The sequence below is a fragment of the Puma concolor genome, chromosome A3 (genome assembly GCF_028749965.1).
Source record: "Puma concolor isolate L17-30 chromosome A3, mPumCon1.1.hap2, whole genome shotgun sequence".
NCBI classification, from domain to species: Eukaryota; Metazoa; Chordata; class Mammalia; order Carnivora; family Felidae; genus Puma; species Puma concolor.
In genome coordinates, this window is record NC_141669.1 from 43,003,357 (window position 1) to 43,019,047 (window position 15,691).

Consider the following 15,691-nt stretch of genomic DNA (forward strand, 5'->3'; position numbering starts at 1 on the left):
CAGTGCAGAGCCTGACGTGGGGCTTGATCTCACTAACCATGAGATCATGCCCAGAGCCAAAATCAAGAGTTGGATGCTTAAGTGACTGAGACACCCAGGCACCCTGGAAATCATTTTCAATATGACTCATTTTCAGTTCGAGTCTTAAGCCCTGTTCAGGTCAAATACTGCCTATACTAAAAAGACCATATTCTTTTTAGTACTCATATAGTCCCATTTCTCACTTGGTTAGAAATTGGTAAAAAGTTATTAAGTTATCTTAAGTTTCCAACAAAATTTGCTGTAAGATTAAACATATGGATGGCTATTTTGGATTGAAGCAGGATGTAGAGAGGTTAAGGCTATTTGCAATATGGTAGCTGCAGCATAGTGAACAGGGCTTATATTGGAAAATATAGAGGTTTTCATTTGCCTTTAGGACTTCCATTAACATTATTGAACATAGATGACTGAGGATTTTTTTTAAAGGTAGGTTTATGTGCCAGAAGAGCTGAATGAACAGTGTAGGTATTTTTCATCTTTTAATATTTGGTGTCATATAGTGATAATATTATTTGTATCATTAAAATTATAATACCAAAATCAATTCCCCTTCATCTATTTCAACATTATTGAGGACAAATTATACCAGTAACTGTGTGTAGGCTTTGATCTCTGCACATCTAACCTAAATTCTAACTGCTATCACTATTGTGCATTCATGTTCCTACACATTGATAACTCAGAATATGGTGAATTTTATGTACCACTGAGTAAGATGTACAATAAGCACTTTTAAGAATTTCAGCATGTGAGATGACCAAGGTAAAGGAATATTTGAATGCCATTTTCACAATCCAATGAGCAATATATTAGTAAACAAAGCCTATACTCAGTAAAGAAGGTCTGTACTTCTGTACTTGAAATGCCTTGGTAATGGGATTCAGGTTGGCATGGGAACAGTATAGAATGTTAAGCAACAAACAGAAGAAATTGATGCATGTTTCAAATGAACATAAGAAATATATGGTTCAGGAGATGGTGTTAGCATTGGAAAGAACAAAGAATGAATCTGGTGAGTATATATAAAAAGATAAGGATGTACTCAAGTTTACTAGAGTCCAACTAAACACACCTGAAAGGCATCACAAGAGTAATGTCAAAAGATAACCTATGTTAAATTTATAATTAAATATTTCTAAGGCTTTAAGAAGAACAAGGTATCTTATGCATTATAAACAATTGCAGGACCCAAAAGAATGAATGAGGTTCAGACAGGTGTCAAAAATTAAAGGGACTAGTGCTGTTGCTGTTGTTGTTGTTGTTGTTGTTGTTGTCAGTTTGTTTTATTTTTTAAAAACAAATGAGATGATTTCTACAGAGAAAGTCTAATCCAGGAAATTGTTGAGTTTACAGATAGAGAGATAATCATAAAAAAGTAGGAAAGTTTCCTTGAATTAATCAAATAGCTGCAAAAGATTTAGATATATAAAAAAAAGAAAGACTTTTAACTGAATTTTGAAGTGACAATTATTGTAGATGAAAAACAATTATAAAATATATTATGAAAGAGCAAGTGTCAGAAATGTATAGAATCTGAGATCTAAGAAAAAAACTTTATGAACCTATCAACAACTGAAGGGTGGCTAACTGATCACAATAGTTAGATGTTGAACTGATACCATGATAACTTCTGGGTAGAATTACTGTCTTCAGAAGACTGATTTTGGATTTAATTTTTTGAGTAAATAGATATTTTGAATGGACTCAGACTGACCCGTTTATTAATAAAACTGATGTGAGGAGTAGTTCAAGAAAATAGAATGAGGATGGCTGATTTCAATGCTCCAAGTTTTAGTTGTAAATGCAAGTGACAGAGGGGTGCCTGGGTGGCTCAGTCAGTTAAACATCTGACTTCGGCTCAGGTCATGATCTCATGGTTCATGAATTCAAGTCCTGCATCTTTGGGCTCTGTGCTGACAGCTTGGAGACTACTTCAGATTTGTCTCCCTCTCTCTCTGCCCCTCCCCCAATCACATTCTGCATCTCTCTCTCTCTCTCTTTCACAAATAAATATTGAACAAAAAATTAAAATATAATAAATGCAAATGACAGAATTTCCAAAAGAAATAAGTAACATAGATGATGCAGAATCAATTATTTGAACAATGACAGAGAATAAATGGAATAACAAATGGAATTACGAGAATTCTATGATCAAGATAGATCACATTCCACCCTACCCCACTTCTACTCAACCATTTAGGATGAATACATTCAAAACAAACAAACAAACAAACAACAACAACAACTTAGTGACCTTCCAACATTATCTGAGAATGTGGCCCCCCAAAAAAGGTAATTTTCAATAAAAAAATTAAATGGCATAGAGATCATATCAAGACTCTCAAAACTCCTCTCCTAGGATTTTCACTACTTTCTATAGAACAGATAGAACAGAGGTAATATTTAATAAAATAGTAGCCAACATAATAATACCTCAGATTATAGATCCAGTCTATATCCAAGATTTTTTTTTTCATTCAAGATTTTTTTAAGGCAAAGCCAGTCTAAAACTATAGTAATAGTAAAAAATCAAATAAAATCAAATAAGACAAAAGTAGACAATATACTGTTTATTAGAGGCAGAGTCAGGAAGAGAATATAGCCCTTTGCCTCTTGGATCAATTCTCCATTCTACTTTATGACATCCTTAATTTAATTCAATATACGTATATTAAGCACTTTAATTTAAAGTGCTCAATACCATGTTAATTACTAGAGAAGTGATATGATGGGCACCTGGGTAGCTCAGTAGGTTAAGCCTCCTACTTCAGCTTAGGTCATGACCTTGCAGTGTGTAAGTTCCAGCCCCTTGTCGGGCTCTGTGCTGACAGCTCAGAGCCTGGAGCCTCCTTCAGATTCTGTGTCTCCCTCTCCCTCTGCCCCTCCCCTGCTCACGCTCTGACTCTGTCTTTCAATAATAAATAAACATTAAAAAAAATTTAAAGTGATATGAAAGAAGATTGGATTTAAATCAGCTAGAAAGAGAAGTAAAATATAGTTTAAGTAAAAAAATAATATGGGTATAAACAATCTTTTTACTGGGTAATCAGAGAGGATTTTATAGCTGCAGTTTACATTTGACAGTTTGAAGGAATAATCTCTAATCCACACCTCTCAACACATTCATTCCATCTAGCAGCCAATAAGTAAATTACTCTTTTTTCTGATTATTAATTTATTTGGAAAGAGAAGGAAAGGAAAGAGAAAGAGAGAGAGAGAGAGAGAGAGAGAGAGTGCAATTGGGGGAGGGGCAGAGAGAGAGAGGGAGAGAGAGAATCTCAAGTAGGCTCTGCACTGTCAGTGCAGAGCCCCACCTAGGGCTCAATCTCACCAACCGTGAGATCATGACCTGAACTGAAATCAAAAGCTGATCAATTAATCAACTAAGCCATCCAGGTGCCCCCAAGAAGTAAATTTCAAAGTCATATGTCAACAAAAAGAAGAAGCCAAGGCTCATTTCACCACAAAACATCTCTGGCTGGAAAGGTAGACAATGGAAGGCAATATGAAATACTTTGTAATATATATGTTGATTATTAGTCAACAAAACTTGTCTTTTGTTAAAATATTTATTTATTTTAGAGAGAAGGACAGAGCATGAACGAGGAGGGGCAGAGAGAGAGGGAGACACAGGATCCAAAGTAGGCTTCAGGCCCTGAGCTGTCAGCACAGAGACTGATGTGAGGCTCGACCCCACAAACTGTGAGATCATGACCTGAGTCAAAGACAGACGCTTAACTGACTGAACCACCCAGGTTCCCCCAACAAAATTTGTCTTAATAAAATCTATATAAACATTCTCAGATACAAAGTTACACTCAACATTAAAATATTTAATTCTAAATTCAAACAGTCCAGGGGCTCTTGGTTGGCTCAGTCAATAGAGAATGGGACTCTTGATATTGGGTGTAGAGATAACTTAAAAAAATAAAAATAAAACAATTCAATGACCTTAAGCTTTTCTCCAATGCAAACACAATGAACTCATGTATACAGAAAGAAACATATATATATGTGACTCCTGAGGATTTCCAATATTCAGGTTAATTAATCAACTTAATGTTGAGTTCAGGATTTTCCTGGGCTCATGAAAAAATCCCTTAGAGGTATTTATGCAAATATGGTGAACTTAGTCTTCCTAAGTTTCCATGGGAGCATACCTTTTCTTATTTGATTATACTATGAACTGATGTGAGAAATATGTGAATTATCTATCCTAGAAGAAGGCATTTTAGTTAACAATATCAATAACTTTACAACTACAAACTTTCAAGTAAGTAGGAGCTTAATGTTTAGGGGAGGTAGCATCCTTGCCTTTATTAATCACACTGTATAATATCTACTAGTTTAATAGAGGCATGGACCAATCTTTATGTATCAAACCCCAAATTTCAACGGGCTTAGGGAAGGAAGTAAAACTGACTCAGGGCTCAACTCACAGTTGGAAGAATGGAGGCATTTATATTTGCAGCTGTGCTGTGTTGTTATCAATATCTGCTGGGAAAACACTCTGACATTTTCCCTGAAATGATTAGCCCATCATCTTCCTAGAAGTGGGCCGGAGGCCGCCAAATAGCACATTTACTCTGCTTGCCTAAGGATCTATAGTTCAAGCTGGAGCATTAAAAAGGTTGTTGTGTAGCACAGAGCCTCTAACCATATTCTAATTTTCCACTTCAAAGCTATGGAGTAAAAGGTGTCATTGTTAACTGCTTCTTAAGTTTGTGTTTAAAATGTAGAATGAGATATTTTGAAAAAAAAAGAAAGAAAATGATTTAATTTTCAATGCAAATGGTATAATTTGTAATCATATATTAAATGATGATAAATTATAAATTATGCATTTTTTACCTTTATATATAAATTAACAGTATACGAAAATATATAACCATTATTTAGGAAGAGTAAGGTGGTGTTAATTTTTTAAAAAATGAACAGAAAAAGCACCTTGCAGTAATTTTTAAAGACAGATTTATCTAGATATAGCCTTACTTTTTTTTTTGCCATCAAATTTTCCTCCTGTTCTCTTTGTATGTGTGCGTATGATAAAAACACTTACGATCTATCTATCGATCTATCATCTATCTTATCTAGTTATCTATTTAACCTATTTTTTATTTATTTTTATTTTTTGTTTATTATTGAGAGAGAGAGAGAGAGAGAGACCACTGCATGGAAGCAGGAGAGAGGCGGGGGTAGGGGGTGGGCAGGGAGAATCCCAAGAAGGTTCTGCACTGACAGCACAGAGCCCAACCTGGGGCTTGAACTCATGAACCGTGAGATCATGACTTGAGCCTAAATCAAGAATCAGATGCTTGACCGACTGGACCACTGAGGCGCCCCCAGTATCTTTATTTTTTTAAATCAAAACTCCTACTGTTTGACTGAAAATGTGTCCTCTTTTAAATTTATGTAACTATAACCACTCAACCACTTTACTTTTCCTTTAACTCTAATTCAGACCCTTTTCGATTTTTTCCCCCTGGTAAATGCCTTATTATCAGTCAATATTACATTAGATTGCTTTAAAAGTCAGATTAATCATTTAATTTTAGATAGTATGTAGATCATGATGAGATGATGAATTGTATAAGGCTACTTTTGTAATTTGTATTTAAATATATCTTGCATGAAATAGATAAAAAAAATCATTTTTCAATAATCAATATCAACTGTGCTACCAGTGTAATTTACATTCCCTTTGTCATGTAAATTTGTATCACTTAGGATATTTAGCTGCAAGTAATAAAGTACTTTATTAAATGGATTACAACAAAATGTACAATTAGTGCACATAATAATATGTCTGAGGTATGTATTTCTGGGTTATTTTCAACTTTCCATTCTCAGTATATCAGTAATAATATCTCCTTCTGTTTATATAATGGCTACAGAAATACCCAGCATCAAACCTAAAAGGACATTGTCCAAACCATACAGGGAACAAAGGTAGTTCTTTTTTTTTTTCCCCCACTCTGGTTTATCTTGAACCATCTTTTCCAGAAGCCTTCCACCACACAGACCTCTCAAGATAACTGGCCATGATTGGGTCCGATAACCAAACTAGATACAAGGGAGGCTAATGAAGGGAATTTTTAATACACTTGATCTCTACTGTGGGGAACTGATTCTGTTAGCTATAAGGGAGTGAGAAGATGCTATTGGATGGACAATCAACAGTGTTTGCCATAATACATATCTTCACATAACAGTGAGAAAAACAGAGGCTGAGAAAGATTAAGAGCAATTTTTTAAAATCAAGTTTGTCTATATTCAAAATTTTATCTTCCTACACTCACCATTTTACCCTCCATTATGTTGATCATAACATCAAACCTGGGAAAGAACAAATGTGTGTGCTTAGCTTGTGCAAGCAAAATTAAAGAAAGACCTATCTACCTTTAAAGCTTTCATACTAACAAAGAAAACTCAGACCTTTTCATTGTTACTATAATCATTAAAAGATGTACTAATGGATAAAAACTAGACATTTACAGAATCACGTTTTAAGTCATCCTATGGATACACAAAATTTTCTATCAGTGAAATAAACTGCTTTAGTTGCCACTTAGTTCAACATACTGTTTTTTTCAAACTACCTCAATAAAAATCCAATGCTAATACAACAGTCTCCCCCCTGTAGTGCCCTTACCTCTTCTACTTCAAAAACCACAGCTTCTCTCTCCATAGCTACAATATGAATTTTATCATAACTTTCCATGCTTAAAGTAAAAATCTGATATCCTTCCCTCTTATTTTTACAGTTCACTTATTTCCTATTCCTCTTAGTCTTCCTGTACCTTCACCCACAATTTTCTTCAAAACTATCACCGCTCCCCTGTATGCATTTCCTTTCCTATACAATCTATATAATATCACCCAAAAAATCCAATAATTCTATTGCTAGCCCTCTCCAACCCATCAATTCATTTCTCCTTGTTTTTCTGCTTTGTATACCTAACAGAACACAATCCCTTCATCACAGAAGCCATCTACCCTATGTAATGCAAGAATCTGTTCTTGAACACTACTGGGGAAAAAAAAAATTTAAAAAGCAACATTTGGCTTGTAGAATGATTCCACCTCAATCATTAAAAATGTCAAGCAATAATTTTACATCTCAAATATTTGTTTCATTCCCTGAAATAGTTACTGAGAGAGGGAGAGAGAGACACAGAGAGGAAGAGAGTGAGAGACAGGGAGAGAGAGAGAGAGAGAGAGAGAGAGAGAGAGAGAGAGAATGATGAAGTAGTTAAAAAGCATGGAGTCTAGATCTAGACTCGCTGGTTTTAAATTTTTGCTCTGTCATAATATAATTTTGAACAAATTATTTACCTCTGTATGCTTTGGTTCTCTCACTTGGAAAATGCGGTAGTAATAGAACCTACTTCAGGGGAATCAAAGTTAACTAATACAAAGTGTTTAGAGAAACTCTGGCACACAGGAAATTATCTTTGTTAGCATTGAAAAATATTAACCATTTACACTGTAAATTTAAAATCTACAAATTGGACATCTATCTTGTTGTGTCTAGCACTACTACCTTCTTTTGGTAATAGTTCTCCTTTTTATGCAATAGTATAAGGCAATGCCAATCACAGTACCTGCTCTTCTAGTCTACAGGCTTTACCCTTGTCCTTCCACAAAATATTTGTTACAACCAATACAGCTTCAACTTCTGACACAAAAGTCCACACAACAGTGTCTTACACAAAACCAGAACATATTTCTTGTCCATAACAGTCCAAGATATACAATTCAGAATTGATATGACACCTCTATTATATTACTGCCTTGTACTTGGTCCATCTGAAAGTTCTGAGATGTCCATCTCATATTCTAAAAGATTTGCTTCAGCCTCTGTTATCTCCATCATTTTTGGTGAATTGATGTTGCTAAACATGCAGAGATAATATGATCTTCTTGAAAATAATCCCCCAACTCCTTGTAGTCTCCCTATGTTAGCAATCCAATCTGTACCACCTTCCATCCAACTTCAGTGTTGAGGAGGGTTAATTCTCTTGTGAACAACAACAGAAACTTGTTTCTATACTTGTGCTCTGAATGTCTGTATTTTCCCCCTCCTTATCGACCTTCATCCATCAATTATATTCTCTCCTTATATTTTCAAAGGGCAAATTTCTTGGTTCTTCCTTCTTAGGAAATAAAGGGGCTTCTATTTCTCCCCTTTGTTCCTAGCAACCACTACTTTAACGTCTCATGTTTCCATCTTAGCCATTCTTCTTGAATTAGAATATATTCTCCCCTCACAGGTACTTCATTATTCACTGCAATCTGCCTGCTAACTCCATCATACATTGAAAATGTTTTTGTTTTCAAGAAAAGTTACAAAGACTCTAAAAGTGTAAAAATCAATCATATTTGGATTTCTTATTGTTTTTATTGCTTCTCATTTCTAGTGTATTGGCCTCATTCTTGAAACTCTGTTGCTTGTTTCAGACATAGCCTTTTGTTTTCTAACATTTAACCTCTGCATTGTTCTCTCTTGAGCTTTATCCCTTCCTCTGCTTATATAGGACAGGTGAAGCTTACTAAATTCAGACTTGTGTCTTTTCCTCAAGCCTTACATCTTTCCATATTCTCTCATTATATGCCAAAAGCACTAGAAAGGAATCTTCTTTCAGAACCTGGATAGAATGCCTGGCAAGAAGTTATCTAATAAATATTTTCCCAGTGAAAAATGAATAAATTAATCAGTCAATTAATTTTAAGGATTAGATGCTGACTTACTTATTCCCCAGTCTTTATTTTTATTATGAAGCCCACTGCACTTAAAGATAAATTTTGCTTTAAGGAATATGCAATGTGGAAGTGCCTGTGATTATTTTACAAAACTCAGGGTACCTATTCCCTACTGGGTATTAGTCATACAGTTGTGGAATGGTGCTGACGGCAGGGGCAATTGATCCTACCACCAGGTCCAAGGGTTAACCTAATGGTTCTAAACATATCACAGTGATTTACTGGTGTCACCCAGGCCTGGTAAACCAATGGAGTGAACTCACTCACACTAATAATGTGCTAGGAAAGTGGTTACTTGTGCACTAACTGCCCAAGGTCAATCTCCATAACCTTCTGAAAAAAACAGTAGCACTTTCCTGTAAATGTTTTATCAGCTTGAGAGACAATAGTTGTATCATAAACCTGACACTATAGAAGGCTGTGCAAAGAGATCAAAGGACAGTGAGAACTTGATGCTATAGAGGAGATACTGAATCCAGCTAACCCAAAATATATCCCTCCTTCTGGACCATTCAGGTATGTATATTGCTAAGTTCCCTTGGCATTTTCTCTATTTTGGATTAGGTTTTTATTACAGGAAGTATCCTAATTTATAACAGAATGACAAATTGAATTGTTTCTCTGTGATATTATAATATCTTTGTGATTGATGTAATTTACTGAGTTATCCTGAGCTGTTCAGTTGATAAACTCAATAATATATTTAACTGAATGAAAAGTCTGAATGATTTAAATATGGGATATAACTGGTTGAATGTCACTATTTTATACCATATCATAGTTGATCTATTCTCATAGGCAACACATATGTATATCATAAAAATATACTCAACATTATTTAGTTTAGGTTTAAAACTTTTTTAAAAAGCATACATAGAAGTAAATTTTAGTGGAGCTAAAAGGTGATTTAAATATCTTATTAGAGTCCTATATATTCCTCTTCACTTTAACAGCCCTTCCCAGCTACCACACTTTTTTTTTAATTTGAGAGAGAGACAGAGAGAGATTGAGAGAGAGTGTGTGTATGAGAGCCTGGGAGAGGGGCAGAGGGAGAGAGAGAATCTCAAGAAGGCTCTATGCTCAGCACAGAGTCCTATATGGGGCTTGAACCCACAATCATGGGATAATGACCTGAGCCAAAATCAAGAGTCTCAACCAACCAAGCCACCCAGGTGCCCCCAACCCCCACCCCTAGCTAGGACACTTTTATCCTGCATTTCTATTTATCAAATGAGGGGGAACAATATATTTGACCCAAAATATGCCATTTTGGCAAGTGGATTATTTTGAGCTGAAGACAATCAAGGACCAATAGACTCAGAAAGAGCTGTTTACCTTCCTCTTAAATTCCTGAAAGAATTTAGGTAGAGGCCTATACCGAGAGAGAGCTAATACCAAAGGTAAATTTTTTATCAAGAAGATTCATCCGCATGGCATGGAAAACATTCATTTACTAAACATTTGTTCTTATCTTCCTGTGAATTGTCTTTCTCCCCTTTGCGGCTCCATACCCCTCCCTGCTTCAGTGAGCTCTGGATGGCATATAATCCTCAACTGCCTGGTGGTCTCTGGCATTCATGTCTTTGGGGCTCCTATACATATGAAATTTGCTTTTATCCTATTAACCTATCTTACATCAATTTAAATATTAGATCAGTAAAAACAAAACAAAACAAAACAAAACAAAACAAAACAAAACAAAACAAACCTACAAGGGGAGAAGGGAAGAATTTCATACCCTATGTAAACTTAAAATCATTTATAAAGGCAAAACCCAAGTCAGAGTTCCGCCATGAGACTTTTCAAGTGATAATGCATCTCCTCCCTTTTTGATCTTCGGCAGCACCTTTGTTGGAGAATCCACTTTTACCATGAGTTTGAGTTGTTTATTGAGGCCTTCTAGCATTAGCTTGTGAGTATCTGGAAAGCAGAGGCTATATACATAATACTTAATGTAATGCCTACTCCAGAGAACATGCTCAATCAAAATAAGTGGGATTCAGCTAATTTGAGGTTCATAATTTAAGTTCCCCAAATGATTACTTGACTTACACTTACCCACATGAATATTTTATGTTCAATATTCTCTTTTTCAAAAAGCTGAAATGTCACAAATTATTGTGTTGTCAAGTCATGTTCACATGAAGCAGGGATCTTACCAGTAATTTACCAGCAATTTAAAAGATAGAGGTAGGGGCGCCTGGGTGGCGCAGTCGGTTAAGCGTCCGACTTCAGCCAGGTCACGATCTCGCGGTCCGTGAGTTCGAGCCCCGCGTCAGGCTCTGGGCTGATGGCTCGGAGCCTGGAGCCTGTTTCCGATTCTGTGTCTCCCTCTCTCTCTGCCCCTCCCCCGTTCATGCTCTGTCTCTCTCTGTCCCAAAAAAATAAATAAAACGTTGAAAAAAAAAATTAAAAGATAGAGGTAATACTGAGGCACAGATCAATCAGAGAGAGGTCCAGTCTTCATGTCCCTTATTGTGGCATCAGGAATGACAGTTTAACATCTGAGCTCTTTAATGTGGCTACCACACTTACGCAAAAGAGAGCAGCTTTTAGTCACAACATATATTCATTTTATATTCAGATTGTTACCGAGCCTAATGTTTTCTGGGGAGCGTGCCCATTATTCATAGATTCCTAGTGTATTATAAATAGTCCCAGACAGCCCAGGTATACCTTGCTAATAGTGTTCCCTAGACACAAGCTCTCCTGTTTGATTAAAACATTAGCTTGTCTTCTAGGAAGTCTATCATTAACATGTTTACAACCAGATTTCATCAAGCTACCTTATCTCCACATTCCCCCTAACGCCTGATTAAGGAAGAGAATAGATTCCAGGCCTATTAATAACCATTTCCCACCCACAAACTCCAGATACTTTCTCCCCAGTAATGATATATTTTCAGGCTATTTCCCAAACATTATGCCAAGAAGCCAATATAGATTTAGTGAATATATGTAAAAAAAGATACAAAATATTTTTATTTTAAGATCATATTTATATGATACTAGGCTTTGAGATTGAAGTTCAATAAAATAGAGATTATTAGTTTGTTTTAAATGTGACAGATTTCTGAGAAGCTCTAAAGATATGGAAGATTGATTTTTTTTACTAAATACTCAATATTTTGATTATTCAGAATAATGGAGGTTTAGATTCACATGTAACTGATATTTTGTTTCATTGTTTGCTCATTTTATTTCCTCTCCATAAAATGTTTTTCAAGAATTCAAGAAAATAGGCTTTTTGGTGGGGTTAAATACAGATTCTGCCAAGTCTTTCACCAGTATTTGTTCAGTAATGTTATTGTTACTACATATATAATACGCAAACTGTACATCCAGTTAACACATAACATCGCTGCCCTTGTTTAATTCATGAGATACTGGTAATAAATATAATAAATGAGTTCAGCAAATTGGAAAAAATGAAAAGGATAGGGAAATAGGGTCAATAAATGTCAATAACTCCAGTTCCTTCTAAATTTAACATCCCTTACATTTAAAATTTTCTGAGTCTGATTGAACACTCACATTTTGTCTATATTTAGGATCACATGCTCTTCTAAATGAGCCAGGCAGCTGTCCCTAGCCTTCATTTTCTTAAGTGGTGGAATAATGTGAGTTGAAGAAAATACAATTGTCTCTAATTGAAAATCATTATTAAAACATGATGTTCAACTACAAAAATCAAGAAGAGTGGTATGCAGCAAAGAGCTATGAAACTACTTCAATCATTTTTAAAAAATAAATTTATCACAAAAGAATACATTGAAACCAGTCTTTCAAGGCCTGAAGTTCAATGAAGCTGAGAGGGACGGCTTACATGATTGATGGTTAAATACAGATTTTAAATGAATCTGACAATATGTAATACTGACATGGAATAAAAAAGTCAAATTGTGCAGAAATAAAATGTAAAGATTAAATTAAAAATCAGGGGTGCCTGGGTGGCGCAGTCGGTTAAGCGTCCGACTTCAGCCAGGTCGCGATCTCGCGGTCCGTGAGTTCGAGCCCCGCGTCAGGCTCTGGGCTGATGGCTCAGAGCCTGGAGCCTGCTTCCGATTCTGTGTCTCCCTCTCTCTCTGCCCCTCCCCCGTTCATGCTCTGTCTCTCTCTGTCCCAAAAATAAATAAACGTTGAAAAAAAAATTAAAAAAAAAAATCAACTTAGATTATGGGGGAAGGGGCCTAGGATGGCCCTGGTGAAAAACATCTGTGGGTGTTGTGACATTGGAATATAATGAATGAAATGACTTCCTAATAATTCAAAACCAAACAGAAGCTGCATTCATAATAACTACATTATTTTTCTGATAGAAAATTATTTTCAAATTATTTTGTTCTCATTAGTTTGTTTTACAGGTGTCAAAAAATAACTCAAGTTCATACCCAGCCTGGAGCCCAACCTAGAGTCCAAACTCACAACTTTGAAATCAAGACCTGAACTGAGACCAAAAGTTGGATGCTCAACCAACTGAGCCACCCAGGCACCCCTGAAGTTCTTTTTTCTAAATTAAATAATCCCTATCTAACAAGGACAAAAGAGTGTTCAGATAAAGTTGACCACCATAGAAAAATGATATAGAGATGTATCTGAGGTATTAAAATATGTTTATTCTTATTTAAGGAACTACTATTGTCTATAAGAAGACAATTTTTCATGGTATTTCCCCAAGAGGCACAGTAAGACCAGAACTTGAAATCTACTCGTAATCAGATTCCATTCCGGGGGGGGGGGGGGGGGGGAGGATCCAGTAATCAAAATAGAAATGCATTATTTCAAGAAGGATATTTTGACATTACTGTTGTTTTTCATTTATTTCAAAACAGGCAGATAAAAATATAAATTCCTTTTGTGGTTGCTGTTGATTTTATTTTTGGATTATCAAATCATAGGCACAAGAGCATAACTTATTTGAGTGACAAGTATACAACACATGCAGTCAAGGTCAAATGTGCATGACCTCTTGGTTATATACATCCCAGGGAAGGTAGGGTCGATTTCATTTCAAATGCCAGGTCTATTTCATTCAGCCTGAATTGTTGTCTCTGCAGGCTAAGAATATTTTCCTTTATTTTTTTTTTTATTTTTTTATTTTTTTTATTACACAATCAATGTGTGTTAAATTTCTATGATCTGTCCAAACAGACCAACAGTCTTAGGGCAGCTTCACTTATTACTAATGGGGCAAAATAGGTCACTGCATTAAAGAAATAAATTATAAAACTTTACATTGAGTGTTGGGAATATATGCTCTAATGCAAGGTTTCATGAGGGTAAAAACAAAGAACATATGGCTAGCTTTCTCTAGAAAACAATTTGTTTATTGATAAAATCAACACTATACTAATCTCATCCATACAAAAAAGTTCGATTAAACTCCCCCAGTATAAGTACAATATATGACAGATGACCTTTGAACAACATGGGAGTTAGGGGTGCCGACCTCCCTGACCCCATGCAGTCAAAAATTCATGTATAACTTTGGAATCCCCCCAAATTTAACTAGTAATAGCCTACTGTTGACCAGAAGCCTTACTGATTACATAAGCAGTTCATCAACACATATATTGTATGCTCTATGGATTATTTACTACATCCTTACAATAAAGTAAGCTAGAGAAAAGAAAATGTTATTAAGGAAATCATAAGGAAGAGAAAATTTATTTACAGGACTGCACTGTATTTACTGAAAAAAATCCATATATAAGTGGACCTGTGCAATTCAAAGCTCTATTGTTCAAGGGTCAGTTCTACTCCTCAAGGTGTATGAAGTGTAAAGAAAATTAATATGAACATTTTTCAATAATTTTATTATAGAAAATTATAATATAATACATAATATAATATAATACAACTAAAATTAACAAAACAATACCCTGGACATTTTTATTGTACTTTTAAGAATAAAAATAAATAACTTTAGTTTTAGGTTCTCTATAACTTATAAGAGCAAATAAGAATCTCCTGGTTTATTAGCAGTTCTCTGCAATTTCAGGTACATAGTCATGGCATTTCCTGATTGCTTCAGTCCACATTTTATTTTCTGGATTCCTATTAAATTTATAGACCATTGAAGCTCACATAGCTCAAAAGAAGAATTTTCAGTTCCCCGAAGTAAAGTATGGTATCTTATTTTTCTTCTACAGTGTTTTGAAACTAGTGGATGTTTAATGAATATGTATCAATTAATTGATTCTTCACATCTAAGTGCAGAGGTTTTTAAATTCCAATGAGTTGTTCTTCCTTTCCCCTAGCAAGGATCTTATCATATTGTTATGCCCAGAGGTGAATGTAGATTAAAGTAAATTACCACGGTGCATGTAAAAACAAAAACAGCCAGGTTAGAAGCAGAATATAAGTTGCAGTGCCCTTGAGTTGGATGCAATTCTAAAATGTTTTCATTGAAATTCCCCACACCTGTTAGGATCTGTAAGTCTCAGTATTGTTAGGCCATGGAAGGATTTCATCCTGTTAAAATGCAAATGTCCCATTTGTTTTGATGTCCTATATTTGGCATGTCTGTGTATGTGTGAGACATTATGAGGAGGGAGGCCAAAAGAAAATTGTCATAATGCACCTGTCCATTAGTGAGTCCTCATGCCCAGCAGAAACTTTCTGGCACCATCTGGTTATAATCTTATGCTCTGAAGCATAAGAATTGATGGACCTTTTAATTTTTATTTCAGCTAGTATAATTGCAGATGCTATTCTTATTCAAAATGGGCCACATTTTGCCCAGGGCCAAAAGCATACAGTTCCCATTGACTTTAATATGAGGACAGGCACAAGAAAATGACAAGAGAATTCACCCTAATGCTTCTAATTGCTTTATGAATCTTAATAAGCCTGTTTAACTTAATAATGTTCAATTGTGAAG

General features: G+C 35.2%; 1 long non-coding RNA gene across 2 annotated transcripts in view; it reads left to right on the top strand.

The window, feature by feature from the left end:
* The first annotated feature begins 966 nt into the window (after positions 1 to 966).
* Positions 967 to 15,691, top strand: part of LOC147582414 (uncharacterized) — a 65,313-nt gene continuing 50,588 nt past the window's right edge. Inside the window, exons 1-3 of one of the 2 annotated variants that reach the window (XR_015248710.1) lie at positions 967 to 1,054; positions 9,183 to 9,324; positions 13,161 to 13,431. This is a non-coding gene — a long non-coding RNA (uncharacterized LOC147582414). Of the gene's footprint in view, positions 1,055 to 9,182; positions 9,325 to 13,160; positions 13,432 to 15,691 lie in introns of those variants that run through there. The other variant, XR_015248709.1, reaches the window with a different exon arrangement.